Below are 26,559 nucleotides of genomic sequence, written 5' to 3'. Positions count from 1 at the left end.
CCAAAAGTCAGATTTTTGCTGACCCGTTGCATTTGCAACAGGTTGGCACCATTTTTAGTGAATCGCCAAAAGTCAGATTTTTGCTGAAATTGTGACCCCGGGGCTCAGGGATTTTTTCAAAAAAATATTTTGCGCCGGTTACGTTGTCGAGGGCTGATTTCTTGTCCTGTGATTAAAAAGCCTTCTGTTTCGACTGCCAAAACTTTCAGGGGAGCATTTGCAACGGGTTGGCACCAATTTTGAGTGAATCGCCAAAAGTCAGATTTTTGCTGAAATTGTGACCCCGGGGCTTAGGGATTTTTTCAAAAAAATATTTTCCAACCGGTTAAGTTGTTGAGGGCTGATTTCTTGTCCTGTGATAGAAAGCCTTCTGTTTCCATCGCCAAAACTTTCAGGGGAGCATTTGCAACCAGTTGTCACCATTTTTGAGTGAATTGCCAAAAGTCAGATTTTTGCTGAAATAGTGACCCCGGGGCTTAGGGATTTTTTCAAAAAAATATCTTCCGCCGGTGAAGTTGTCGGGGGCTGATTTCTTGTCCTGTGACAAAAAGCCTTCTGTTTCGACTGCCAAAACTTTCAGGGGAGCATTTGCAAGCTTCTGGCATCATTTTTGAGTGATTCGCCAAAATCAGATTTTTGCTGAAATTCTGACCCCGGGGCTTAGGGATTTTTTCAAAAAAATATTTTGCGCCGGTTAAGTTGTTGAGGGCTGATTTCCTGTCCTGTGATAAAAAGCATTCTGTTTCCATCGCCAAAACTTTCAGGGGAGCATTTGCAACCAGTTGCCACCATTTTTGAGTGAATTGCCAAAAGTCCGATTTTTGCTGAAATTCTGACCCCGGGGCTTAGGGATTTTTTCAAAAAAATATTTTCCGCCGGTTAAGTTGTCGGGGGCTGATTTCTTGTCCTGTGATAAAAAGCCTTCTGTTTCCATCGCCAAAACTTTCAGGGGAGCATTTGCAACCAGTTGTCACTATTTTTGAGTGAATTGCCAAAAGTCAGATTTTTGCTGAAATTGTAACCCCGGGGCGTAGGAATTTTTTCAAAAAAATATTTTCGGCCGGTTAAGTTGTCGGGGGCTGATTTCTTGTCCTGTGATAAAAAGCCTTCTGTTTCGACTGCCAAAACTTTCAGGGGAGCAGTTGAAACGGGTTGGCACCATTTTTGAGTGAATCGCCAAAAGTCAGATTTTTGCTGACCCGTTGCATTTGCAACGGGTCGGCACCATTTTTGAGTGAATCGCCAAAAGTCAGATTTTTGCTGAAATTGTGACCCCGGGGCTTAGGGATTTTTTCAAAAAAATATTTTGCGCCGGTTACGTTGTCGAGGGCTGATTTCTTGTCCTGTGATTAAAAAGCCTTCTGTTTCGACTGCCAAAACTTTCAGGGGAGCATTTGCAACGGGTTGGCACCATTTTTGAGTGAATCGCCAAAAGTCAGATTTTTGCTGAAATTGTGACCCCGGGGCTTAGGGATTTTTTCAAAAAAATATTTTCCAACCGGTTAAGTTGTTGAGGGCTGATTTCTTGTCCTTTGATAAAAAGCCTTCTGATTCGACTGCTAAACCTTTTAGGGGAGCATTTGCAACCAGTTGCCACCATTTTTGAGTGAATTGCCAAAAGTCAGATTTTTGCTGAAATTCTGACCCCGGGGCTTAGGGATTTTTTCAAAAAAATGTTTTACGCCGGTCAAGTTGTCGAGGGCTGATTTCTTCTCCTGTGATAAAAAGCCTTCTGTTTCCATCGCCAAAACTTTCAGGGGAGCATTTGCAACGGGTTGGCATCATTTTTGAGTGAATCGCCAAAAGTCAGATTTTTGCTGAAATTGTGACCCCGGGGCGTAGGAATTTTTTCAAAAAAATATTTTCCGCCGGTTAAGTTGTCGAGGGCTGATTTCTTGTCCTGTGATAAAAAGCCTTCTGTTTCCATCGCCAAAACTTTCAGGGGAGCATTTTAAAACTTCTGGCATCATTTTTGAGTGAATCGCCAAAAGTCAGATTTTTCCTGAAATTCTGACCCCGGGGCTTAGGGATTTTTTCAAAAAAATATTTTGCGCCGGTTAAGTTGTCGGGGGCTGATTTCCTGTCCTGTGATAAAAAGCCTTCTGTTTCCATCGCCAAAACTTTCAGGGGAGCATTTGCAACCAGTTGCCACCATTTTTGAGTGAATTGCCAAAAGTCAGATTTTTGCTGAAATTGTAACCCGGGGGCTTAGGGATTTTTTCAAAAAAATGTTTTACGCTGGTCAAGTTGTCGAGGGCTGATTTCTTGTCCTGTGATAAAAAGCCTTCTGTTTCCATCGCCAAAGCTTTCAGGGGAGCACTTGCAACCGGTTGGCATCATTTTTGAGTGAATTGCCAAAAGTCAGATTTTTGCTGAAATTGTGACCCCGGGGCTTAGGGATTTTTTCAAAAAAATATTTTCGGCCGGTTAAGTTGTCGGGGGCTGATTTCTTGTCCTGTGATAAAAAGCCTTCTGTTTCGACTGCCAAAACTTTCAGGGGAGCATTTGAAACGGGTTGGCACCATTTTTGAGTGAATCGCCAAAAGTCAGATTTTTGCTGACCCGTTGCATTTGCAACAGGTTGGCACCATTTTTGAGTGAATCGCCAAAAGTCAGATTTTTGCTGAAATTGTGACCCCGGGGCTTAGGGATTTTTTCAAAAAAATATTTTGCGCCGGTTACGTTGTCGAGGGCTGATTTCTTGTCCTGTGATTAAAAAGCCTTCTGTTTCGACTGCCAAAACTTTCAGGGGAACATTTGCAACGGGTTGGCACCATTTTTGAGTGAATCGCCAAAAGTCAGATTTTTGCTGAAATTGTAACCCCGGGGCGTAGGAATTTTTTCAAAAAAATATTTTCGGCCGGTGAAGTTGTCGGGGGCTGATTTCTTGTCCTGTGACAAAAAGCCTTCTGTTTCGACTGCCAAAACTTTCAGGGGAGCATTTGCAAGCTTCTGGCATCATTTTTGAGTGATTCGCCAAAATCAGATTTTTGCTGAAATTCTGACCCCGGGGCTTAGGGATTTTTTCAAAAAAATATTTTGCGCCGGTTAAGTTGTTGAGGGCTGATTTCCTGTCCTGTGATAAAAAGCATTCTGTTTCCATCGCCAAAACTTTCAGGGGAGCATTTGCAACCAGTTGCCACCATTTTTGAGTGAATTGCCAAAAGTCCGATTTTTGCTGAAATTCTGACCCCGGGGCTTAGGGATTTTTTCAAAAAAATATTTTCCGTCAGTTAAGTTGTCGGGGGCTGATTTCTTGTCCTGTGATAAAAAGCCTTCTGTTTCCATCGCCAAAACTTTCAGGGGAGCATTTGCAACCAGTTGTCACTATTTTTGAGTGAATTGCCAAAAGTCAGATTTTTGCTGAAATTGTAACCCCGGGGCGTAGGATTTTTTTCAAAAAAATATTTTCGGCCGGTTAAGTTGTCAGGGGCTGATTTCTTGTCCTGTGATAAAAAGCCTTCTGTTTCGACTGCCAAAACTTTCAGGGGAGCATGTGAAACGGGTTGGCACCATTTTTGAGTGAATCGCCAAAAGTCAGATTTTTGCTGACCCGTTGCATTTGCAACGGGTCGGCACCATTTTTGAGTGAATCGCCAAAAGTCAGATTTTTGCTGAAATTGTGACCCCGGGGCTTAGGGATTTTTTCAAAAAAATATTTTGCGCCGGTTACGTTGTCGAGGGCTGATTTCTTGTCCTGTCATTAAAAAGCCTTCTGTTTCGACTGCCCAAACTTTCAGGGGAGCATTTGCAACGGGTTGGCACCATTTTTGAGTGAATCGCCAAAAGTCAGATTTTTGCTGAAATTGTGACCCCGGGGCTTAGGGGTTTTTTCAAAAAAATATTTTCCGCTGGTTAAGTTGTCGGGGGCTGATTTCTTGTCCTGTGATAAAAAGTCTTCTGTTTCCATCGCCAAAACTTTCTGGGGAGCATTTACAAGCTTCTGGCATCATTTTTAAGAGAATCGCCAAAAGTCAGATTTTTGCTGAAATTGTGACCCCGGGGCTTAGGGATTTTTTCAAAAAAATATTTTCCGCCGGTTAAGTTGTCGGGGGCTGATTTCTTGTCCTGTGATAAAAAGCCTTCTGTTTCCATCGCCAAAACTTTCAGGGGAGCATTTGCAACCAGTTGTCACTATTTTTGAGTGAATTGCCAAAAGTCAGATTTTTGCTGAAATTGTAACCCCGGGGCTTAGGGATTTTTTCAAAAAAATATTTTCCGCCGGTTAAGTTGTTGAGGGCTGATTTCTTGCCCTGTAATAAAAAGCCTACTGTTTCCATCGCCAAAACTTTCAGGGGAGCATTTCCAAGCTTCTGGCATCATTTTTAAGAGAATCGCCAAAAGTCAGATTTTTGGTGCAATTGTGACCCCGGGGCTTAGGGATTTTTTCAAAAAAATATTTTGCGCCGGTTAAGTTGTTGAGGGCTGATTTCTTGTCCTGTGATTAAAAAGCCTTCTGTTTCCATCACCAAAACTTTCAGGGGAACATTTGTAAACGGTTGGCACCATTTTTGAGTAAATAGCCAAAAGTCAGATTTTTCCTGAAATTCTGACCCCGGGGCTTAGGGATTTTTTCAAAAAAATATTTTCCGCCGGTTAAGTTGTTGAGGGCTGATTTCTTGTCCTGTGGTTTAAAAGCCTTCTGTTTTCATCGCCAAAATTTTCAGGGGAGCATTTGCAAGCTTCTGGCACCATTTTTGAGTGAATTGCCAAAAGTCAGATTTTTGCTGAAATTCTGACCCCGGGGCTTAGGGATTTTTTCAAAAAAATGTTTTACGCCGGTCAAGTTGTCGAGGGCTGATTTCTTGTCCTGTGATAAAAAGCCTTCTGTTTCCATCGCCAAAGCTTTCAGGGGAGCACTTGCAACCGGTTGGCATCATTTTTGAGTGAATTGCCAAAAGTCAGATTTTTGCTGAAATTGTGACCCCGGGGCTTAGGGATTTTTTCAAAAAAATATTTTGCGCCGGTTAGGTTGTCGGGGGCTGATTTCTTGTCCTGTGATAAAAAGCCTTCTGTTTCGACTGCCAAAACTTTCAGGGGAGCATTTGCATCGGGTTGGCACCATTTTTGAGTGAATCGCCAAAATCAGATTTTTGCTGAAATTGTGACCCTGGAGCTTAGGGATTTTTTCAAAAAAATATTTTCGACCGGTTAAGTTGTCGAGGGCTGATTTCTTGTCCTGTGATAAAAAGCCTTCTGTTTCGACTGCTAAACCTTTCAGGGGAGAATTTGCAACTGGTTGGCACCATTTTTGAGTGAATTGCCAAAAGTCAGATTTTTGCTGAAATTGTGACCCCGGGGCTTAGGGATTTTTTCAAAAAAATATTTTCCGCCTGTTAAGTTTTCGGGGGCTGATTTCTTGTCCTGTGACAAAAAGCCGAATGTTTCGACTGCCAAAACTTTCAGGGGAGCATTTGCAAGCTTCTGGCATCATTTTTGAGTGAATCACCAAAAACAGATTTTTGTTGAAATTGTGACCCTGGAGCTTAGGGATTGTTTCAAAAAAATGTTTTACGCCGGTCAAGTTGTCGAGGGCTGATTTCTTGTCCTCTGATAAAAAGCCTTCTGTTTCGACTGCCAAAACTTTCAGGGGAGCATTTGCCACCGTTTGGCATCATTTTTGAGTGAATTGCCAAAAGTCAGATTTTTGCTGAAATTCTGACCCCGGGGCTTAGGGATTTTTTCAAAAAAATATTTTGCGCCGGTTAGGTTGTCGGGGGCTGATTTCTTGTCCTGTGATAAAAAGCCTTCTGTTTCGACTGCCAAAACGTTCAGGGGAGCATTTGCAAGCTTCTGGCATCATTTTTGAGTGAATTGCCAAAAGTTAGATTTTTGCTGAAATTTAGGGATTTTTTCAAAAAAAATGTTTAGGGATTTTTTCAAAAAAATGTTTTACGCTGGTCAAGTTGTCGAGGGCTGATTTTTTGTCCTGTGATAAAAAGCCTTCTGTTTCGACTGCCAAAACTTTCAGGGGAGCATTTGCAACGGGTTGGCACCATTTTTGAGTGAATCGCCAAAAGGCAGATTTTTGCTGAAATTGTGACCCCGGGGCTTAGGGATTTTTTCAAAAAAATATTTTCCAACCGGTTAAGTTGTTGAGGGCTGATTTCTTGTCCTGTGATAAAAAGCCTTCTGTTTCCATCGCCAAAACTTTCAGGGGAGAATTTGCAACCAGTTGGCACTATTTTTGAGTGATTTGCCAAAAGTCAGATTTTTGCTGAAATTGTGACCCCGGGGCTTAGGGATTTTTTCAAAAAAATATTTTCCGCCGGTTAAGTTGTCGGGGGCTGATTTCTTGTCCTGTGATTAAAAAGCCTTCTGTTTCCATGGCCAAAACTATCAGGGGAGCATTTGCAAGCTTCTGGCATCATTTTTGAGAGAATCGACAAAAGTCAGATTTTTGCTGAAATTGTGACCCTGGGGCTAAGGGATTTTTTCAAAAAAATATTTTGCGCCGGTTAAGTTCTCGAGGGCTGATTTCTTGTCCTGTGATTAAAAAGCTTTCTGTTTCGACTGCCAAAACTTTCAGGGGAGCATTTGCAACGGGTTGGCACCATTTTTGAGTGAATCGCCAAAAGGCAGATTTTTCCTGAAATTCTGACCCCGGGCCTTAGGAATTTTTTCAAAAAAATATTCTCCGCCGGTTAAGTTGTTGAGGGCTGATTTCTTGTCCTTTGATAAAAAGCCTTCTGATTCGACTGCTAAACCTTTCAGGGGAGCATTTGCAACGGGTTGGCACCATTTTTGAGTGAATCGCCAAAAGTCAGATTTTTGCTGAAATTGTGACCCCGGGGCTTAGGGATTTTTTCAAAAAAATATTTTGCGCCGGTTAAGTTGTCGAGGGCTGATTTCTTGTCCTGTGATAAAAAGCCTTCTGTTTCCATCGCCAAAGCTTTCAGGGGAGCGCTTGCAACCGGTTGGCATCATTTTTGAGTGAATTGCCAAAAGTCAGATTTTTGCTGAAATTGTGACCCCGGGGCTTAGGGATTTTTTCAAAAAAATATTTTCCGCCAGTTAAGTTGTCGGGGGCTGATTTTTTGTCCTGTGATAAAAAGCCTTCTGTTTCGACTGCCAAAATTTTCAGGGGAGCATTTGCAAGCTTCTGGCATCATTTTTGAGTGAATTGCCAAAAGTCAGATTTTTGCTGAAATTGTGACCCCGGGGCTTAGGGATTTTTTCAAAAAAATATTTTCCGCCGGTTAAGTTTTCGGGGGCTGATTTCTTGTCCTGTGACAAAAAGCCGAATGTTTCGACTGCCAAAACTTTCAGGGGAGCATTTGCAAGCTTCTGGCATCATTTTTGAGTGAATCACCAAAAACAGATTTTTGCTGAAATTGTGACCCTGGAGCTTAGGGATATTTTCAAAAAAATATTTTCCACCGGTTAAGTTGTCGAGGGCTGATTTCTTGTCCTGTGATAAAAAGCCTTCTGATTCGACTGCTAAACCTTTCAGGGGAGCATTTGCAACCAGTTGCCACCATTTTTGAGTGAATTGCCAAAAGTCAGATTTTTGCTGAAATTGTGACCCCAGGGCTTAGGGTTTGTTTCAAAAAAATGTTTTACGCTGGTCAAGTTGTCGAGGGCTGATTTCTTGTCCTCTGATAAAAAGCCTTCTGTTTCGACTGCCAAAACTTTCAGGGGAGCATTTGCCACCGTTTGGCATCATTTTTGAGTGAATTGCCAAAAGTCAGATTTTTGCTGAAATTCTGACCCCGGGGCTTAGGAATTTTTTCAAAAAAATATTTTTGGCCGGTTAGGTTGTCGGGGGCTGATTTCTTGTCCTGTGATAAAAAGCCTTCTGTTTCGACTGCCAAAACGTTCAGGGGAGCATTTGCAAGCTTCTGGCATCATTTTTGAGTGAATTGCCAAAAGTCAGATTTTTGCTGAAATTTAGGGATTTTTTCAAAAAAAAGGTTTAGGGATTTTTTCAAAAAAATGTTTTACGCTGGTCAAGTTGTCGAGGGCTGATTTCTTGTCCTGTGATAAAAAGCCTTCTGTTTCGACTGCCAAAACTTTCAGGGGAGCATTTGCAACGGGTTGGCACCATTTTTGAGTGAATCGCCAAAAGGCAGATTTTTGCTGAAATTGTGACCCCGGGGCTTAGGGATTTTTTCAAAAAAATATTTTCCAACCGGTTAAGTTGTTGAGGGCTGATTTCTTGTCCTGTGATAAAAAGCCTTCTGTTTCCATCGCCAAAACTTTCAGGGGAGCATTTGCAACCAGTTGGCACTATTTTTGAGTGATTTGCCAAAAGTCAGATTTTTGCTGAAATTGTGACCCCGGGGCTTAGGGATTTTTTCAAAAAAATATTTTCCGCCGGTTAAGTTGTCGGGGGCTGATTTCTTGTCCTGTGATTAAAAAGCCTTCTGTTTCCATCGCCAAAACTATCAGGGGAGCATTTGCAAGCTTCTGGCATCATTTTTGAGAGAATCGCCAAAAGTCAGATTTTTGCTGAAATTGTGACCCTGGGGCTAAGGGATTTTTTCAAAAAAATATTTTGCGCCGGTTAAGTTCTCGAGGGCTGATTTCTTGTCCTGTGATTAAAAAGCTTTCTGTTTCGACTGCCAAAACTTTCAGGGGAGCATTTGCCACGGGTTGGCACCATTTTTGAGTGAATCGCCAAAAGGCAGATTTTTCCTGAAATTCTGACCCCGGGCCTTAGGAATTTTTTCAAAAAAATATTTTCCGCCGGTTAAGTTGTTGAGGGCTGATTTCTTGTCCTGTGATTAAAAAGCCTTCTGTTTCCATCGCCAAAACTTTCAGGGGAGCATTTGCCAGCTTCTGGCATCATTTTTGAGTGAATTGCCAAAAGTCAGATTTTTGCTGAAATTGTAACCCCGGGGCTTAGGGATTTTTTCAAAAAAATATTTTCCGCCGGTTAAGTTGTCGGGGGCTGATTTCTTGTCCTTTGATAAAAAGCCTTCTGATTCCATCGCCAAATCTTTCAGGGGAGCATTTGTAAACGGTTGGCACCATTTTTGAGTGAATTGCCAAAAGTCAGATTTTTGCTGAAATTCTGACCCCGGGGCTTAGGGATTTTTTCAAAAAAATGTTTTGCGCCGGTTAAGTTGTCGAGGGCTGATTTCTTGTCCTGTGATAAAAAGCCTTCTGTTTCCATCGCCAAAGCTTTCAGGGGAGCACTTGCAACCGGTTGGCATCATTTTTGAGTGAATTGCCAAAAGTCAGATTTTTGCTGAAATTGTGACCCCGGGGCTTAGGGATTTTTTCAAAAACATATTCTCCGCCGGTTAAGTTGTCGGGGGCTGATTTTTTGTCCTGTGATAAAAAGCCTTCTGTTTCGACTGCCAAAACTTTCAGGGGAGCATTTGCAAGCTTCTGGCATCATTTTTGAGTGAATCGCCAAAAGTAAGATTTTTGCTGAAATTGTAACCCCGGGCCTTAGGGATTTTTTCAAAAAAATATTTTCCGCCGGTTAAGTTGTCGAGGGCTGATTTCTTGTCCTTTGATAAAATGCTTTCTGATTCCATCGCCAAAACTTTCAGGGGAGCATTTGTAAACGGTTGGCACCATTTTTGAGTAAATCTCCAAAAGTCAGATTTTTGCTGAAATAGTGACCCCGGGGCTTAGGGATTTTTTCAAAAAAATATTTTCCACCGGTTAAGTTGTCGAGGGCTGATTTCTTGTCCTGTGATAAAAAGCCTTCTGTATCGACTGCCAAAACTTTCAGGGGAGCATTTGCAACGGGTTGGCACCATTTTTGAGTGAATCGCCAAAATCAGATTTTTGCTGAAATTGTGACCCTGGGGCTTAGGGATTTTTTCAAAAAAATATTTTCCGCCGGTTAAGTTGTCGAGGGCTGATTTCTTGTTCTTTGATAAAAAGCCTTCTGATTCCATCGCCAAAACTTTCAGGGGAGCATTTGTAAACGGTTGGCACCATTTTTGAGTAAATCGCCAAAAGTCAGATTTTTCCTGAAATTCTGACCCCGGGGCTTAGGGATTTTTTCAAAAAAATATTTTGGCCGGTTAAGTTGTTGAGGGCTTATTTCTTGTCCTGTGATAAAAAGCCTTCTGTTTCCATCGCCAAAACTTTCAGGGGAGCATTTGCAAGCTTCTGGCACCATTTTTGAGTGAATTGCCAAAAGTCAGATTTTTGCTGAAATTCTGACCCCGGGGCTTAGGGATTTTTTCAAAAAAATATTTTGCGCCGGTTAAGCTGTCGAGGGCTGATTTCTTGTCCTGTGATAAAAAGCCTTCTGTTTCCATCGCCAAAGATTTCAGGGGAGCACTTGCAACCGGTTGGCATCATTTTTGAGTGAATTGCCAAAAGTCAGATTTTTGCTGAAATTGTGACCCCGGGGCTTAGGGATTTTTTCAAAAAAATATTTTCCGCCGGTTAAGTTGTCGGGGGCTGATTTTTTGTCCTGTGATAAAAAGCCTTCTATTTCGACTGTCAAAACTTTCAGGGGAGCATTTGCAAGCTTCTGGCATCATTTTTGAGTGAATTGCCAAAAGTCAGATTTTTGCTGAAATAGTGACCCCGGGGCTTAGGGATTTTTTCAAAAAAATATTTTCCGCCGGTTAAGTTGTCGGGGGCTGATTTCTTGTCCTGTGACAAAAAGCCTTCTGTTTCGACTGCCAAAACTTTCAGGGGAGCATTTGCCAGCTTCTGGCATCATTTTTGAGTGAATCGCCAAAATCAGATTTTTGCTGAAATTGTGACCCTGGAGCTTAGGGATTTTTTCAAAAAAATATTTTCCACCGGTTAAGTTGTCGAGGGCTGATTTCTTGTCCTGTGATAAAAAGCCTTCTGTTTCGACTGCTAAACCTTTCAGGGGAGCATTTGCAACTGGTTGGCACCATTTTTGAGTGAATTGCCAAAAGTCAGATTTTTGCTGAAATTCTGACCCCGGGGCTTAGGGATTTTTTCAAAAAAATATTTTCCGCCGGTTAAGTTTTCGGGGGCTGATTTCTTGTCCTGTGACAAAAAGCCTAATGTTTCGACTGCCAAAACTTTCAGGGGAGCATTTGCAAGCTTCTGGCATCATTTTTGAGTGAATCGCCAAAAGTCAGATTTTTGCTGAAATTGCTTAGGGATTTTTTCAAAAAAATATTTTCCGCCGGTTAAGTTGTCGAGGGCTGATTTCTTGTCCTTTGATAAAAAGCCTTCTGATTCCATCGCCAAAACTTTCAGGGGAGCATTTGTAAACGGTTGGCACCATTTTTGAGTAAATCGCCAAAAGTCAGATTTTTCCTGAAATTCTGACCCCGGGGCTTAGGGATTTTTTCAAAAAAATATTTTCCGCTGGTTAAGTTGTTGAGGGCTGATTTCTTGTCCTGTGGTTAAAAAGCCTTCTGTTTCCATCGCCAAAACTTTCAGGGGAGCATTTCCAAGCTTCTGGCACCATTTTTGAGTGAATTGCCAAAAGTCAGATTTTTGCTGAAATTGTGACCGCGGGGCTTAGGGATTTTTTCAAAAAAATATTTCCCACCGCTTAAGTCGTTGAGGGCTGATTTCTTGTCCTTTGATAAAAAGCCTTCTGATTCGACTGCTAAACCTTTTAGGGGAGCATTTGCAACCAGTTGCCACCATTTTTGAGTGAATTGCCAAAAGTCAGATTTTTGCTGAAATTCTGACCCCGGGGCTTAGGGATTTTTTCAAAAAAATGTTTTACGCCGGTCAAGTTGTCGAGGGCTGATTTCTTATCCTGTGATAAAAAGCCTTCTGTTTCGACTGCCAAAACTTTCAGGGGAGCACTTGCAACGGGTTGGCACCATTTTTGAGTGAACCGCCAAAAGTCAGATTTTTGCTGAAATTGTAACCCCGGGGCTTAGGGATTTTTTCAAAAAAATATTTTCCGCCGGTTAAGTTGTCGGGGGCTGATTTTTTTGTCCTGTGATAAAAAGCCTTCTGTTTCGACTGCCAAAACTTTCAGGGGAGCATTTGCAAGCTTCTGGCATCATTTTTGAGTGAATTGCCAAAAGATTTTTGCTGAAATTCTGACCCCGGGGCTTAGGGATTTTTTCAAAAAAATATTTTCCGCCGGTTAAGTTTTCGGGGGCTGATTTCTTGTCCTGTGACAAAAAGCCTAATGTTTCGGCTGCCAAAACTTTCAGGGGAGCATTTGCAAGCTTCTGGCATGATTTTTGAGTGAATCGCCAAAAGTCAGATTTTTGCTGAAATTGCTTAGGGATTTTTTCAAAAAAATATTTTCCGCCGGGTAAGTTGTCGAGGGCTGATTTCTTGTTCTTTGATAAAAAGCCTTCCGATTCCATCGCCAACACTTTCAGGGGAGCATTTGTAAACGGTTGGCACCATTTTTGAGTGAATCGCCAAAAGTCAGATTTTTGCTGAAATTGCTTAGGGATTTTTTCAAAAAAATATTTTCCGCCGGTTAAGTTGTCGAGGGCTGATTTCTTGTCCTTTGATAAAAAGCCTTCTGATTCCATCGCCAAAACTTTCAGGGGAGCATTTGTAAACGGTTGGCACCATTTTTGAGTAAATCGCCAAAAGTCAGATTTTTCCTGAAATTCTGACCCCGGGGCTTAGGGATTTTTTCAAAAAAATATTTTCCGCCGGTTAAGTTGTTGAGGGCTGATTTCTTGTCCTGTGGTTAAAAAGCCTTCTGTTTCCATCGCCAAAACTTTCAGGGGAGCATTTCCAAGCTTCTGGCACCATTTTTGAGTGAATTGCCAAAAGTCAGATTTTTGCTGAAATTGTGACCGCGGGGCTTAGGGATTTTTTCAAAAAAATATTTCCCACCGCTCAAGTTGTTGAGGGCTGATTTCTTGTCCTTTGATAAAAAGCCTTCTGATTCGACTGCTAAACCTTTTAGGGGAGCATTTGCAACCAGTTGCCACCATTTTTGAGTGAATTGCCAAAAGTCAGATTTTTGCTGAAATTCTGACCCCGGGGCTTAGGGATTTTTTCAAAAAAATGTTTTACGCCGGTCAAGTTGTCGAGGGCTGATTTCTTATCCTGTGATAAAAAGCCTTCTGTTTCGACTGCCAAAACTTTCAGGGGAGCATTTGCAACGGGTTGGCACCATTTTTGAGTGAACCGCCAAAAGTCAGATTTTTGCTGAAATTGTGACCCCGGGGCTTAGGGATTTTTTCAAAAAAATATTTTGCGCCGGTTAAGTTGTCGAGGGCTGATTTCTTGTCCTGTGATAAAAAGCCTTCTGTTTCCATCGCCAAAGCTTTCAGGGGAGCACTTGCAACCGGTTGGCATCATTTTTGAGTGAATTGCCAAAAGTCAGATTTTTGCTGAAATTGTGACCCCGGGGCTTAGGGATTTTTTCAAAAAAAATATTTTCCGCCGGTTAAGTTGTCGGGGGCTGATTTTTTTGTCCTGTGATAAAAAGCCTTCTGTTTCGACTGCCAAAACTTTCAGGGGAGCATTTGCAAGCTTCTGGCATCATTTTTGAGTGAATTGCCAAAAGATTTTTGCTGAAATTCTGACCCCGGGGCTTAGGGATTTTTTCAAAAAAATATTTTCCGCCGGTTAAGTTTTCGGGGGCTGATTTCTTGTCCTGTGACAAAAGCCTAATGTTTCGGCTGCCAAAACTTTCAGGGGAGCATTTGCAAGCTTCTGGCATGATTTTTGAGTGAATCGCCAAAAGTCAGATTTTTGCTGAAATTGCTTAGGGATTTTTTCAAAAAAATATTTTCCGCCGGGTAAGTTGTCGAGGGCTGATTTCTTGTTCTTTGATAAAAAGCCTTCTGATTCCATCGCCAACACTTTCAGGGGAGCATTTGTAAACGGTTGGCACCATTTTTGAGTGAATCGCCAAAAGTCAGATTTTTGCTGAAATTGCTTAGGGATTTTTTCAAAAAAATATTTTACGCCGGGTAAGTTGTCGAGGGCTGATTTCTTGTTCTTTGATAAAAAGCCTTCTGATTCCATCGCCAAAACTTTCAGGGGAGCATTTGTAAACGGTTGGCACCATTTTTGAGTAAATCGCCAAAAGTCAGATTTTTCCTGAAATTCTGACCCCGGGGCTTAGGGATTTTTTCAAAAAAATATTTTGGCCGGTTAAGTTGTTGAGGGCTGATTTCTTGTCCTGTGATAAAAAGCCTTCTGTTTCCATCGCCAAAACTTTCAGGGGAGCATTTGCAAGCTTCTGGCACCATTTTTGAGTGAATTGCCAAAAGTCAGATTTTTGCTGAAATTGTGACCCTGGGGCTTAGGGATTTTTTCAAAAAAATATTTCCCACCGGTTAAGTTGTTGAGGGCTGATTTCTTGTCCTTTGATAAAAAGCCTTCTGATTCGACTGCTAAACCTTTCAGGGGAGCATTTGCAACCAGTTGCCACCATTTTTGAGTGAATTGCCAAAAGTCAGATTTTTGCTGAAATTCTGACCCCGGGGCTTAGGGATTTTTTCAAAAAAATGTTTTACGCCGGTCAAGTTGTCGAGGGCTGATTTCTTGTCCTGTGATAAAAAGCCTTCTGTTTCGACTGCCAAAACTTTCAGGGGAGCATTTGCAACGGGTTGGCACCATTTTTGAGTGAATCGCCAAAAGTCAGTTTTTTGCTGAAATTGTGACCCCGGGGCTTAGGGATTTTTTCAAAAAAATATTTTGCGCCGGTTAAGCTGTCGAGGGCTGATTTCTTGTCCTGTGATAAAAAGCCTTCTGTTTCCATCGCCAAAGCTTTCAGGGGAGCACTTGCAACCGGTTGGCATCATTTTTGAGTGAATTGCCAAATGTCAGATTTTTGCTGAAATTGTGACCCTGGAGCTTAGGGATTTTTTCAAAAAAATATTTTCCACCGGTTAAGTTGTCGAGGGCTGATTTCTTGTCCTGTGATAAAAAGCCTTCTGTTTCGACTGCTAAACCTTTCAGGGGAGCATTTGCAACTGGTTGGCACCATTTTTGAGTGAATTGCCAAAAGTCAGATTTTTCCTGAAATTCTGACCCCGGGGCTTAGGGATTTTTTCAAAAAAATATTTTGGCCGGTTAAGTTGTTGAGGGCTTATTTCTTGTCCTGTGATAAAAAGCCTTCTGATTCCATCGCCAAAACTTTCAGGGGAGCATTTGTAAACGGTTGGCACCATTTTTGAGTAAATCGCCAAAAGTCAGATTTTTCCTGAAATTCTGACCCCGGGGCTTAGGGATTTTTTCAAAAAAATATTTTGGCCGGTTAAGTTGTTGAGGGCTTATTTCTTGTCCTGTGATAAAAAGCCTTCTGTTTCCATCGCCAAAACTTTCAGGGGAGCATTTGCAAGCTTCTGGCACCATTTTTGAGTGAATTGCCAAAAGTCAGATTTTTGCTGAAATTCTGACCCCGGGGCTTAGGGATTTTTTCAAAAAAATATTTTGCGCCGGTTAAGCTGTCGAGGGCTGATTTCTTGTCCTGTGATAAAAAGCCTTCTGTTTCCATCGCCAAAGATTTCAGGGGAGCACTTGCAACCGGTTGGCATCATTTTTGAGTGAATTGCCAAAAGTCAGATTTTTGCTGAAATTGTGACCCCGGGGCTTAGGGATTTTTTCAAAAAAATATTTTCCGCCGGTTAAGTTGTCGGGGGCTGATTTTTTGTCCTGTGATAAAAAGCCTTCTATTTCGACTGTCAAAACTTTCAGGGGAGCATTTGCAAGCTTCTGGCATCATTTTTGAGTGAATTGCCAAAAGTCAGATTTTTGCTGAAATAGTGACCCCGGGGCTTAGGGATTTTTTCAAAAAAATATTTTCCGCCGGTTAAGTTGTCGGGGGCTGATTTCTTGTCCTGTGACAAAAAGCCTTCTGTTTCGACTGCCAAAACTTTCAGGGGAGCATTTGCCAGCTTCTGGCATCATTTTTGAGTGAATCGCCAAAATCAGATTTTTGCTGAAATTGTGACCCTGGAGCTTAGGGATTTTTTCAAAAAAATATTTTCCACCGGTTAAGTTGTCGAGGGCTGATTTCTTGTCCTGTGATAAAAAGCCTTCTGTTTCGACTGCTAAACCTTTCAGGGGAGCATTTGCAACTGGTTGGCACCATTTTTGAGTGAATTGCCAAAAGTCAGATTTTTGCTGAAATTCTGACCCCGGGGCTTAGGGATTTTTTCAAAAAAATATTTTCCGCCGGTTAAGTTTTCGGGGGCTGATTTCTTGTCCTGTGACAAAAAGCCTAATGTTTCGACTGCCAAAACTTTCAGGGGAGCATTTGCAAGCTTCTGGCATCATTTTTGAGTGAATCGCCAAAAGTCAGATTTTTGCTGAAATTGCTTAGGGATTTTTTCAAAAAAATATTTTCCGCCGGTTAAGTTGTCGAGGGCTGATTTCTTGTCCTTTGATAAAAAGCCTTCTGATTCCATCGCCAAAACTTTCAGGGGAGCATTTGTAAACGGTTGGCACCATTTTTGAGTAAATCGCCAAAAGTCAGATTTTTCCTGAAATTCTGACCCCGGGGCTTAGGGATTTTTTCAAAAAAATATTTTCCGCTGGTTAAGTTGTTGAGGGCTGATTTCTTGTCCTGTGGTTAAAAAGCCTTCTGTTTCCATCGCCAAAACTTTCAGGGGAGCATTTCCAAGCTTCTGGCACCATTTTTGAGTGAATTGCCAAAAGTCAGATTTTTGCTGAAATTGTGACCGCGGGGCTTAGGGATTTTTTCAAAAAAATATTTCCCACCGCTTAAGTCGTTGAGGGCTGATTTCTTGTCCTTTGATAAAAAGCCTTCTGATTCGACTGCTAAACCTTTTAGGGGAGCATTTGCAACCAGTTGCCACCATTTTTGAGTGAATTGCCAAAAGTCAGATTTTTGCTGAAATTCTGACCCCGGGGCTTAGGGATTTTTTCAAAAAAATGTTTTACGCCGGTCAAGTTGTCGAGGGCTGATTTCTTATCCTGTGATAAAAAGCCTTCTGTTTCGACTGCCGAAACTTTCAGGGGAGCATTTGCAACGGGTTGGCACCATTTTTGAGTGAACCGCCAAAAGTCAGATTTTTGCTGAAATTGTAACCCCGGGGCTTAGGGATTTTTTCAAAAAAATATTTTGTGCCGGTTAAGTTGTCGAGGGCTGATTTCTTGTCCTGTGATAAAAAGCCTTCTGTTTCCATCGCCAAAGCTTTCAGGGGAGCACTTGCAACCGGTTGGCATCATTTTTGAGTGAATTGCCAAAAGTCAGATTTTTGCTGAAATTGTGACCCCGGGGCTTAGGGATTTTTTCAAAAAAATATTTTCCGCCGGTTAAGTTGTCGGGGGCTGATTTTTTTGTCCTGTGATAAAAAGCCTTCTGTTTCGACTGCCAAAACTTTCAGGGGAGCATTTGCAAGCTTCTGGCATCATTTTTGAGTGAATTGCCAAAAGATTTTTGCTGAAATTCTGACCCCGGGGCTTAGGGATTTTTTCAAAAAAATATTTTCCGCCGGTTAAGTTTTCGGGGGCTGATTTCTTGTCCTGTGACAAAAAGCCTAATGTTTCGGCTGCCAAAACTTTCAGGGGAGCATTTGCAAGCTTCTGGCATGATTTTTGAGTGAATCGCCAAAAGTCAGATTTTTGCTGAAATTGCTTAGGGATTTTTTCAAAAAAATATTTTCCGCCGGGTAAGTTGTCGAGGGCTGATTTCTTGTTCTTTGATAAAAAGCCTTCCGATTCCATCGCCAACACTTTCAGGGGAGCATTTGTAAACGGTTGGCACCATTTTTGAGTGAATCGCCAAAAGTCAGATTTTTGCTGAAATTGCTTAGGGATTTTTTCAAAAAAATATTTTCCGCCGGTTAAGTTGTCGAGGGCTGATTTCTTGTCCTTTGATAAAAAGCCTTCTGATTCCATCGCCAAAACTTTCAGGGGAGCATTTGTAAACGGTTGGCACCATTTTTGAGTAAATCGCCAAAAGTCAGATTTTTCCTGAAATTCTGACCCCGGGGCTTAGGGATTTTTTCAAAAAAATATTTTCCGCCGGTTAAGTTGTTGAGGGCTGATTTCTTGTCCTGTGGTTAAAAAGCCTTCTGTTTCCATCGCCAAAACTTTCAGGGGAGCATTTCCAAGCTTCTGGCACCATTTTTGAGTGAATTGCCAAAAGTCAGATTTTTGCTGAAATTGTGACCGCGGGGCTTAGGGATTTTTTCAAAAAAATATTTCCCACCGCTCAAGTTGTTGAGGGCTGATTTCTTGTCCTTTGATAAAAAGCCTTCTGATTCGACTGCTAAACCTTTTAGGGGAGCATTTGCAACCAGTTGCCACCATTTTTGAGTGAATTGCCAAAAGTCAGATTTTTGCTGAAATTCTGACCCCGGGGCTTAGGGATTTTTTCAAAAAAATGTTTTACGCCGGTCAAGTTGTCGAGGGCTGATTTCTTATCCTGTGATAAAAAGCCTTCTGTTTCGACTGCCAAAACTTTCAGGGGAGCATTTGCAACGGGTTGGCACCATTTTTGAGTGAACCGCCAAAAGTCAGATTTTTGCTGAAATTGTGACCCCGGGGCTTAGGGATTTTTTCAAAAAAATATTTTGCGCCGGTTAAGTTGTCGAGGGCTGATTTCTTGTCCTGTGATAAAAAGCCTTCTGTTTCCATCGCCAAAGCTTTCAGGGGAGCACTTGCAACCGGTTGGCATCATTTTTGAGTGAATTGCCAAAAGTCAGATTTTTGCTGAAATTGTGACCCCGGGGCATAGGGATTTTTTCAAAAAAAATATTTTCCGCCGGTTAAGTTGTCGGGGGCTGATTTTTTTGTCCTGTGATAAAAAGCCTTCTGTTTCGACTGCCAAAACTTTCAGGGGAGCATTTGCAAGCTTCTGGCATCATTTTTGAGTGAATTGCCAAAAGATTTTTGCTGAAATTCTGACCCCGGGGCTTAGGGATTTTTTCAAAAAAATATTTTCCGCCGGTTAAGTTTTCGGGGGCTGATTTCTTGTCCTGTGACAAAAGCCTAATGTTTCGGCTGCCAAAACTTTCAGGGGAGCATTTGCAAGCTTCTGGCATGATTTTTGAGTGAATCGCCAAAAGTCAGATTTTTGCTGAAATTGCTTAGGGATTTTTTCAAAAAAATATTTTCCGCCGGGTAAGTTGTCGAGGGCTGATTTCTTGTTCTTTGATAAAAAGCCTTCTGATTCCATCGCCAACACTTTCAGGGGAGCATTTGTAAACGGTTGGCACCATTTTTGAGTGAATCGCCAAAAGTCAGATTTTTGCTGAAATTGCTTAGGGATTTTTTCAAAAAAATATTTTCCGCCGGGTAAGTTGTCGAGGGCTGATTTCTTGTTCTTTGATAAAAAGCCTTCTGATTCCATCGCCAAAACTTTCAGGGGAGCATTTGTAAACGGTTGGCACCATTTTTGAGTAAATCGCCAAAAGTCAGATTTTTCCTGAAATTCTGACCCCGGGGCTTAGGGATTTTTTCAAAAAAATATTTTGGCCGGTTAAGTTGTTGAGGGCTGATTTCTTGTCCTGTGATAAAAAGCCTTCTGTTTCCATCGCCAAAACTTTCAGGGGAGCATTTGCAAGCTTCTGGCACCATTTTTGAGTGAATTGCCAAAAGTCAGATTTTTGCTGAAATTGTGACCCTGGGGCTTAGGGATTTTTTCAAAAAAATATTTCCCACCGGTTAAGTTGTTGAGGGCTGATTTCTTGTCCTTTGATAAAAAGCCTTCTGATTCGACTGCTAAACCTTTCAGGGGAGCATTTGCAACCAGTTGCCACCATTTTTGAGTGAATTGCCAAAAGTCAGATTTTTGCTGAAATTCTGACCCCGGGGCTTAGGGATTTTTTCAAAAAAATATTTTCCGCCGGTTAAGTTTTCGGGGGCTGATTTCTTGTCCTGTGACAAAAAGCCTAATGTTTCGACTGCCCAAAGTTTCAGGGGAGCATTTGCAAGCTTCTGGCATCATTTTTGAGTGAATCGCCAAAAGTCAGATTTTTGCTGAAATTGCTTAGGGGTTTTTTCAAAAAAATATTTTCCCCCGGTTAAGTTGTCGAGGGCTGATTTCTTGTCCTTTGATAAAAAGCCTTCTGATTCCATCGCCAAAACTTTCAGGGGAGTATATGTAAACGGTTGGCACCATTTTTGAGTGAATCGCCAAAAGTCAGATTTTTGCTGAAATTGCTTAGGGATTTTTTCAAAAAAAAATTTCCGCCGGTTAAGTTGTCGAGGGCTGATTTCTTGTCCTTTGATAAAAAGCCTTCTGATTCCATCGCCAAAACTTTCAGGGGAGCATTTGTAAACGGCTGGCACCATTTTTGAGTAAATCGCCAAAAGTCAGATTTTTCCTGAAATTCTGACCCCGGGGCTTAGGGATTTTTTCAAAAAAATATTTTCCGCCGGTTAAGTTTTTGAGGGCTGATTTCTTGTCCTGTGATTAAAAAGCCTTCTGTTTCCATCGCCAAAACTTTCAGGGGAGCATTTGCAAACTTCTGGCACCATTTTTGAGTGAATGGCCAAAAGTCAGATTTTTGCTGAAATTGTGACCCCGGGGCTTAGGGATTTTTTCAAAAAAATATTTCCCACCGTTTAAGTTGTTGAGGGCTGATTTCTTGTCCTTTGATAAAAAGCCTTCTGATTCGACTGCTAAACCTTTTAGGGGAGCATTTGCAACCAGTTGCCACCATTTTGGAGTGAATTGCCAAAAGTCAGATTTTTGCTGAAATTGTGACCCCGGGGCTTAGGGATTTTTTCAAAAAAATATTTCCCACCGGTTAAGTTGTTGAGGGCTGATTTCTTGTCCTGTGATAAAAAGCCTTCTGTTTCGACTGCCAAAACTTTCAGGGGAGCATTTGCAAGCTTCTGGCATCATTTTTGAGTGAATTGCCAAAAGTCAGATTTTTGCTGAAATTTTGACCCCGGGGCTTAGGGATTTTTTCAAAAAAATATTTTCCGCCGGTTAAGTTTTCGGGGGCTGATTTCTTGTCCTGTGATTAAAAAGCCTTCTGTTTCCATCGCCAAAGCTTTCAGGGGAACATTTGTAAACGGTTGGCACCATTTTTGAGTGAATTGCCAAAAGTCAGATTTTTGCTGAAATTGTGACCCCGGGGCTTAGGGATTTTTTCAAAAAAATATTTTCTGCCGGTTAAGTTGTTGAGGGCTCATTTCTTGTCCTTTGATAAATAGCCTTCCGATTCGACTGCTAAACCTTTTAGGGGAGCATTTGCAACCAGTTGCCACCATTTTTGAGTGAATTGCCAAAAGTCAGATTTTTGCTGAAATTCTGACCCCGGGGCTTAGGGATTTTTTCAAAAAAATATTTTCCGCCGGTTAAGTTTTCAGGGGCTGATTTCTTGTCCTGTGACAAAAAGCCTAATGTTTCGACTGCCAAAACTTTCAGGGGAGCATTTGCAAGCTTCTGGCATCATTTTTGAGTGAATTGCCAAAAGTCAGATTTTTGCTGAAATTTTGACCCCGGGGCTTAGGGATTTTTTCAAAAAAATATTTTCCGCCGGTTAAGTTTTCGGGGGCTGATTTCTTGTCCTGTGATTAAAAAGCCTTCTGTTTCCATCGCCAAAGCTTTCAGGGGAACATTTGTAAACGGTTGGCACCATTTTTGAGTGAATTGCCAAAAGTCAGATTTTTGCTGAAATTGTGACCCCGGGGCTTAGGGATTTTTTCAAAAAAATATTTTCTGCCGGTTAAGTTGTTGAGGGCTCATTTCTTGTCCTTTGATAAATAGCCTTCCGATTCGACTGCTAAACCTTTTAGGGGAGCATTTGCAACCAGTTGCCACCATTTTTGAGTGAATTGCCAAAAGTCAGATTTTTGCTGAAATTCTGACCCCGGGGCTTAGGGATTTTTTCAAAAAAATATTTTCCGCCGGTTAAGTTTTCAGGGGCTGATTTCTTGTCCTGTGACAAAAAGCCTAATGTTTCGACTGCCAAAACTTTCAGGGGAGCATTTGCAAGCTTCTGGCATCATTTTTGAGTGAATCGCCAAAAGTCAGATTTTTGCTGAAATTGCTTAGGGATTTTTTCAAAAAAATATTTTCCGCCGGTTAAGTTGTCGAGGGCTGATTTCTTGTCCTTTGATAAAAAGCCTTCTGATTCCATCGCCAAAACTTTCAGGGGAGCATTTGTAAACGGTTGGCACCATTTTTGAGTAAATCGCCAAAAGTCAGATTTTTCCTGAAATTCTGACCCCGGGGCTTAGGGATTTTTTCAAAAAAATATTTTCCGCCGGTTAAGTTGTTGAGGGCTGATTTCTTGTCCTGTGATTAAAAAGCCTTCTGTTTCCATCGCCAAAACTTTCAGGGGAGCATTTACAAGCTTCTGGCACCATTTTTGAGTGAATTGCCAAAAGTCAGATTTTTGCTGAAATTGTGACCCCGGGGCTTAGGGATTTTTTCAAAAAAATGTTTTACGCCGGTCAAGTTGTCGAGGGCTGATTTCTTATCCTGTGATAAAAAGCCTTCTGTTTCGACTGCCAAAACGTTCAGGGGAGCATTTGCAACGGGTTGGCACCATTTTTGAGTGAATCGCCAAAAGTCAGATTTTGCTGAAATTGTGACCCCGGGGCTTAGGGATTTTTTCAAAAAAATATTTTCCGCCGGTTAAGTTGTCGGGGGCTGATTTTTTTGTCCTGTGATAAAAAGCCTTCTGTTTCGACTGCCAAAACTTTCAGGGGAGCATTTGCAAGCTTCTGGCATCATTTTTGAGTGAATTGCCAAAAGATTTTTGCTGAAATTTTGACCCCGGGGCTTAGGGATTTTTTCAAAAAAATATTTTCCGCCGGTTAAGTTGTCGGGGGCTGATTTCTTGTCCTGTGACAAAAAGCCTTCTGTTTCGACTGCCAAAACTTTCAGGGGAGCATTTGCCAGCTTCTGGCATCATTTTTGAGTGAATCGCCAAAATCAGATTTTTGCTGAAATTGTGACCCTGGAGCTTAGGGATTTTTTCAAAAAAATATTTTCCACCGGTTAATTTGTCGAGGGCTGATTTCTTGTCCTGTGATAAAAAGCCTTCTGTTTCGACGGCTAAACCTTTCAGGGGAGCATTTGCAACTGGTTGGCACCATTTTTGAGTGAATTGCCAAAAGTCAGATTTTTGCTGAAATTCTGACCCCGGGGCTTAGGGATTTTTTCAAAAAAAAAATTTCCGCCGGTTAAGTTTTCGGGGGCTGATTTCTTGTCCTGTGACAAAAAGCCTAATGTTTCGACTGCCCAAACTTTCAGGGGAGCATTTGCAAGCTTCTGGCATCATTTTTGAGTGAATCGCCAAAAGTCAGATTTTTGCTGAAATTGCTTAGGGGTTTTTTCAAAAAAATATTTTCCGCCGGTTAAGTTGTCGAGGGCTGATTTCTTGTCCTTTGATAAAAAGCCTTCTGATTCCATCGCCAAAACTTTCAGGGGAGTATATGTAAACGGTTGGCACCATTTTTGAGTGAATCGCCAAAAGTCAGATTTTTGCTGAAATTGCTTAGGGATTTTTTCAAAAAAAAATTTCCGCCGGTTAAGTTGTCGAGGGCTGATTTCTTGTCCTTTGATAAAAAGCCTTCTGATTCCATCGCCAAAACTTTCAGGGGAGCATTTGTAAACGGCTGGCACCATTTTTGAGTAAATCGCCAAAAGTCAGATTTTTCCTGAAATTCTGACCCCGGGGCTTAGGGATTTTTTCAAAAAAATATTTTCCGCCGGTTAAGTTTTTGAGGGCTGATTTCTTGTCCTGTGATTAAAAAGCCTTCTGTTTCCATCGCCAAAACTTTCAGGGGAGCATTTGCAAACTTCTGGCACCATTTTTGAGTGAATGGCCAAAAGTCAGATTTTTGCTGAAATTGTGACCCCGGGGCTTAGGGATTTTTTCAAAAAAATATTTCCCACCTTTTAAGTTGTTGAGGGCTGATTTCTTGTCCTTTGATAAAAAGCCTTCTGATTCGACTGCTAAACCTTTTAGGGGAGCATTTGCAACCAGTTGCCACCATTTTTGAGTGAATTGCCAAAAGTCAGATTTTTGCTGAAATTGTGACCCCGGGGCTTAGGGATTTTTTCAAAAAAATATTTCCCACCGGTTAAGTTGTTGAGGGCTGATTTCTTGTCCTGTGATAAAAAGCCTTCTGTTTCGACTGCCAAAACTTTCAGGGGAGCATTTGCAAGCTTCTGGCATCATATTTGAGTGAATTGCCAAAAGTCAGATTTTTGCTGAAATTTTGACCCCGGGGCTTAGGGATTTTTTCAAAAAAATATTTTCCGCCGGTTAAGTTTTCGGGGGCTGATTTCTTGTCCTGTGATTAAAAAGCCTTCTGTTTCCATCGCCAAAGCTTTCAGGGGAACATTTGTAAACGGTTGGCACCATTTTTGAGTGAATTGCCAAAAGTCAGATTTTTGCTGAAATTGTGACCCCGGGGCTTAGGGATTTTTTCAAAAAAATATTTTCCGCCGGTTAAGTTGTTGAGGGCTGATTTCTTGTCCTTTGATAAATAGCCTTCCGATTCGACTGCTAAACCTTTTAGGGGAGCATTTGCAACCAGTTGCCACCATTTTTGAGTGAATTGCCAAAAGTCAGATTTTTGCTGAAATTCTGACCCCGGGGCTTAGGGATTTTTTCAAAAAAATATTTTCCGCCGGTTAAGTTTTCAGGGGCTGATTTCTTGTCCTGTGACAAAAAGCCTAATGTTTCGACTGCCAAAACTTTCAGGGGAGCATTTGCAAGCTTCTGGCATCATTTTTGAGTGAATCGCCAAAAGTCAGATTTTTGCTGAAATTGCTTAGGGATTTTTTCAAAAAAATATTTTCCGCCGGTTAAGTTGTCGAGGGCTGATTTCTTGTCCTTTGATAAAAAGCCTTCTGATTCCATCGCCAAAACTTTCAGGGGAGCATTTGTAAACGGTTGGCACCATTTTTGAGTAAATCGCCAAAAGTCAGATTTTTCCTGAAATTCTGACCCCGGGGCTTAGGGATTTTTTCAAAAAAATATTTTCCGCCGGTTAAGTTGTTGAGGGCTGATTTCTTGTCCTGTGATTAAAAAGCCTTCTGTTTCCATCGCCAAAACTTTCAGGGGAGCATTTACAAGCTTCTGGCACCATTTTTGAGTGAATTGCCAAAAGTCAGATTTTTGCTGAAATTGTGACCCCGGGGCTTAGGGATTTTTTCAAAAAAATATTTCCCACCGCTTAAGTTGTTCAGGGCTGATTTCTTGTCCTGTGATAAAAAGCCTTCTGATTCGACTGCTAAACCTTTTAGGGGAGCATTTGCAACCAGTTGCCACCATTTTTGAGTGAATTGCCAAAAGTCAGATTTTTGCTGAAATTCTGACCCCGGGGCTTAGGGATTTTTTCAAAAAAATGTTTTACGCCGGTCAAGTTGTCGAGGGCTGATTTCTTATCCTGTGATAAAAAGCCTTCTGTTTCGACTGCCAAAACGTTCAGGGGAGCATTTGCAACGGGTTGGCACCATTTTTGAGTGAATCGCCAAAAGTCAGATTTTGCTGAAATTGTGACCCCGGGGCTTAGGGATTTTTTCAAAAAAATATTTTGCGCCGGTTAAGTTGTCGAGGGCTGATTTCTTGTCCTGTGATAAAAAGCCTTCTGTTTCCATCGCCAAAGCTTTCAGGGGAGCACTTGCAACCGGTTGGCATCATTTTTGAGTGAATTGCCAAAAGTCAGATTTTTGCTGAAATTGTGACCCCGGGGCTTAGGGATTTTTTCAAAAAAATATTTTCCGCCGGTTAAGTTGTCGGGGGCTGATTTCTTGTCCTGTGACAAAAAGCCTTCTGTTTCGACTGCCAAAACTTTCAGGGGAGCATATGCCAGCTTCTGGCATCATTTTTGAGTGAATCGCCAAAATCAGATTTTTGCTGAAATTGTGACCCTGGAGCTTAGGGATTTTTTCCAAAAAATATTTTCCACCGGTTAATTTGTCGAGGGCTGATTTCTTGTCCTGTGATAAAAAGCCTTCTGTTTCGACGGCTAAACCTTTCAGGGGAGCATTTGCAACTGGTTGGCACCATTTTTGAGTGAATTGCCAAAAGTCAGATTTTTGCTGAAATTGTGACCCCGGGGCTTAGGGATTTTTTCAAAAAAATATTTTCCGCCGGTTAAGTTTTCGGGGGCTGATTTCTTGTCCTGTGACAAAAAGCCTAATGTTTCGACTGCCCAAACTTTCAGGGGAGCATTTGCAAGCTTCTGGCATCATTTTTGAGTGAATCGCCAAAAGTCAGATTTTTGCTGAAATTGCTTAGGGGTTTTTTCAAAAAAATATTTTCCGCCGGTTAAGTTGCCGAGGGCTGATTTCTTGTCCTTTGATAAAAAGCCTTCTGATTCCATCGCCAAAACTTTCAGGGGAGTATATGTAAACGGTTGGCACCATTTTTGAGTGAATCGCCAAAAGTCAGATTTTTGCTGAAATTGTGACCCCGGGGCTTAGGGATTTTTTCAAAAAAATATTTTGCGCCATTTAAGTTGTTGAGGGCTGATTTCTTGTCCTGTGATTAAAAAGCCTTCTGTTTCGACTGCCAAAGCTTTCAGGGGAGCATTTGCAACGGGTTGGCATCATTTTTGAGTGAATTGCCAAAAGTCAGATTTTTGCTGAAATTGTGACACCGGGGCTTAGGGATTTTTTCAAAAAAATATTTTCCAACCGGTTAAGTTGTTGAGGGCTGATTTCTTGTCCTGTGATAGAAAGCCTTCTGTTTCCATCGCCAAAACTTTCAGGGGAGCATTTGCAACCAGTTGTAACCATTTTTGAGTGAATTGCCAAAAGTCAGA

Source organism: Podarcis muralis, chromosome 11 (assembly GCF_964188315.1).
Source record: "Podarcis muralis chromosome 11, rPodMur119.hap1.1, whole genome shotgun sequence".
Taxonomy (NCBI): Eukaryota; Metazoa; Chordata; class Lepidosauria; order Squamata; family Lacertidae; genus Podarcis; species Podarcis muralis.
The sequence above is the reverse complement of the archived record's forward strand: the minus strand, read 5'-3'. Positions refer to the sequence as shown.